Raw genomic sequence first — 3,697 nt, 5'->3', positions numbered from 1 at the left:
AAATCTTGAGCTGCAATAGAATTTATTGCAATAGTCAACCGCTTTGATATGCGTTCTCGATGTCCTCAAGTAACAACTCCACTCTGGTAGTAATTTGCTAGCAACCAAGTGATCATTCATCTTCAGCTTCCATAGTGGATAGTTGAATCCATCAAGCTTGCCAGCCTTCCTAAGGTTGGGGATGGCATCCAGCTACCCACCTTGAGGCAAGCCTTTCGTTAGTTGAGGAACTTCAAAACTTAATTGCACACTAAGCTTTCTCAACTCGAGGAACCCCTTCAGCATTGATGTAGAAATGGAAATCTTTCAGCCTTGTCTCTAAGACCATGTTGCACCCAGGATCTAATACCATGTTCGAAAACATGATATGCTCTGATATCAACTAGCCTCCCAAAAATGAAGCATAGTGTAACTTCATTATCACCTCAAGGGATGACTGGAGGGATGAAAGCATCTCTAGTCACAACCCTAATTCAATCAATTATTGAATATAATAGAACAACAATGCTATGCGCATGAATTCTCAAATGCAAATCACGCCAAGGGAGTTAGTGCCTCTACCTTTTCAGGAGGAAGCCCAAGAGGCTTCAATGTTCAAGACAAGAGTGAAGGCATAGGTAAGGGCAAGCCTGGCGATGGAAAGCCCAACAACAACAAAAACAGAAATGACAAGACTGATGATGACGACGAGTTCAACCAGTGGGAACAAGGAGAAGACGAGATGGTTTTACTACAGCCAGCCAGGGCATTTGGTGAAGGACTACAGAAAGAAGGAGGATGACCAAAAGGAGAAAGAAGTCCAACGAAACCGGCAGCAAATGTGATAATCACTGAGCATCCTTTCTTGTCAACAACTTGAAGTGTTGCTGAGGTAAGATAAGCAGATCTTATGTATGTCCGACTTTAAATGGTGATCTAGAGAGAAACTAACCACCTTTGTGGAGAGGAATGACAGCAGTGCTCAGATTGCTATGGGTGCAAAGTCGCTATCGTCGGCATGATGAAAGCCTCTTTGAAAGGATCTCAGAAGTTAGTGTTAGATTGAAGCTGGGAACATTGAAGAAAGAACTAAAGGATTACACAAGGTAGCTGTGAGTGCCTCCATGAGGTACATAGCTTGTTTTCAGAAGCAAACGTAGTGGCATGCTACTGTATGTTTCTTAGGTAAGGAGAGATTGGAAGGTAAAAGCCTTCCTAGAAGGCAGAGACGTAAGACTTGGTGCTTCTTCGAAGCTCAGTTGCAGGTTGCTGGAAGGTGGACTTAATGGGCCTATTGATGCCTTGGTGGTGGAGACGGGGACATCTACAGGTGAAAGAAGTACGCTATCATCAGAAGATTACCTAGTTGAGAGCTCATCTGGAGCTCATGGTACAGGTTTTCTGGTACAATCTGTGATTCCTGTGGACTATCTTGATTATCTTTTGCTGTGGGGAGCGTTTGTTGTAGCAAGCAACCTCCATCCCACTTTTCTACTCCGCGCTTGTAAGCCGCCAAATAAGGAGAGCGTGTGGGAGTGACACCTAGAGAGAAATAGAGGGAGAAGAGGGATGAAGAAGCAGCCATGTGGGCAGCACACATGCTGCCACATGCACCGTACATTAGTGTCCTTGTATTTAATAGAGATCCCTCTTTTCTAGCAAATGGATGGGTCAACTCCCCACTTGTAAGCTGCCAAGTAAGGAGAGCGTGGGGGAGTGACACCTAGAGAAAGAAAGAAAGAAAGTTTATTAACGTCTTCGGAGAGAAATAGAGGGAAGGAAGAGGGATGAAGTGGCTGCCATGTGAGCAGCACACAGGCTGCCACATGGAACGTACATTAGTGTCCTTGTACTTAATAGAGATCAACGGTTTAGGCAGATCTATCCATCCTTTGGCCCACACATGGACTCTGGTTTTGGGCAAAAGTGCAGCTCTCTTTGTGGTCTCTAGGTTCCTGCTCATTGTCTATGCTGAGCTGGGCTATATAATCAACGGTTTCCATATTGTCATTCCGGATCCTCACTCGTCTCTACGGCAATCTGTTCAGAGCTGCTCCATATGACGGATAATGCAAGAGTGGTCTCACATGGTTGATACCTATGGCTTGCTCGTCCTCTCTCAATGTGAGAAGCTGGTCCAACCTCTCTAACAACTCTCTGAGTCGGTCCATCAAGGCCGATGCAGTGATAGAAAACTGATCTATGGCTAGTGGGTAGTAGTCATTCTCAATCAGGAGAAATCCGGGCCCTATCTTATGCTGCTGAATTCGGCCTTTGATCGGCAACGCGATATTTTGTACTGTTTTCAAAGCATCTAATAAAATGTACTACTTCTTGGAGGGAAAAGAAAAGCCGCACTCCACGGCCTAGGAGGTTCACCTTTCTCTTCACCAAGTATGCGCATACTCCTACAAGTGCATACTAGAGATGAAAAAGACATCGTCATACTTCAACAACTAATTAGGGGTCTCTGGATTTCTCAAAGTTACCTTTGAGTTACTGCAGTGTCGAGCTGTACTACGCACGAAGTTCCTCTTCTTTGACCTCCTGTGCCAACTTAGAGGCAGTGTATGTGTACCCTATGCATATATCTAGCCAAACTCATCCGCTACAGAGTTCAATCTCATGACAGACAGTCAACCATAAACTCCATCATGCATAGCCATAGCAGGGACGGGCTACTATGACAAAAATCGATGATAGTCCTAGTATCCCTCCTAAGTGCGTGACTGCCATCACATTATTAGAAGCAAGTCTTGTACGAATGGATGGATCGGTTGGAGTCGTGTGAGGCTAAGGCGGGCAGGAGCGAATGTGTCTTGAGCCAAAGGTCTCTGAAAGGCTGATATCAACATGTCTCCGAGCAGCATCGTTATAGCAGTAGTCTGCGAACGGCATTCCTATAACAGGAGCAGGTGCTCCTTGCGCTGTCTGGAAGCTGAATGCAACTAGGCGTTGTGCAGTGCAGACAAGAATGCGGATTCGATGACACCGGGAGTTTCACTACAGGAGGAGTTCCAAAATGACGAGCTACGCATGGCAACATCTTAGCCGCATCTTCAGTCCTGTGTACCTCGTCAATTTTCTTACCCATGGACCAACCCTGCTGTTGCGAGCCTCCAGAGTCCAGAATTGCGCCTCCGTCGTCTCGAACAGCAACCAACAGAAAATCAGTCGACCCTCCTTATTAGGATTTGAGTTGGGCTCCTCCCCCCGGAAGGGGAGGAAAAGGGGTGCGCCAGGCCTCTGAGATAGTGCAAGACAGAGGCGACGCGCGCGGTCCCGGGCAGCAAGCTGCCGGATGGGGCCGCCCCCTGAAAGAAATTAGGTTAATATCATGTGACCCGATGGGTCACGTATCAGATATTAAACTGATAAGAACAGATACTACACTTGATCTTAGCCAAAAGGCCGAGAAAGGTATGAGAGGATGAGGGCTGCAGGCTGCCTTAAGAAGGCCCCCCCTCACCCCCTTTTGCATGTTTACCTATGGGATATCTCGTCTTGCACGTCCGCCATGTGTCCATTAAGCATTCCATATTCTCCTATGACCTCTTCAAAAGCCTTGGCAATGGACTATACACCATCGTGTCGCAAAAAAAAACTCGGTCATGTTAGGAACATTTAGCCCAACGACAAGGTTGGCGAGCACGACTCATGGAGGAGAGACTAAATAATTTATCGACACTGAGTCAAGGCACTAGGCAAACATGCACTA

The 3,697-nt window shown here is 46.4% G+C and overlaps 1 non-coding gene across 1 annotated transcript; it reads right to left on the bottom strand.

The window, feature by feature from the left end:
* Window positions 1–3,207: 3,207 nt before the first annotated feature.
* Window positions 3,208–3,403, bottom strand: LOC147881434 (U2 spliceosomal RNA). Its single transcript, XR_015540517.1, has one exon. It is a non-coding gene; the product is annotated as a U2 spliceosomal RNA (small nuclear RNA).
* Window positions 3,404–3,697: the final 294 nt, after the last annotated feature.

The sequence above is a fragment of the Dipteris shenzhenensis genome, chromosome 31 (assembly GCF_047967505.1).
Source record: "Dipteris shenzhenensis isolate YYH24624 ecotype China chromosome 31, Dip_SZ_1.0, whole genome shotgun sequence".
Lineage (NCBI taxonomy): Eukaryota > Viridiplantae > Streptophyta > Polypodiopsida > Gleicheniales > Dipteridaceae > Dipteris > Dipteris shenzhenensis.
The sequence above is the reverse complement of the archived record's forward strand: the minus strand, read 5'-3'. Positions and strand labels throughout refer to the sequence as shown.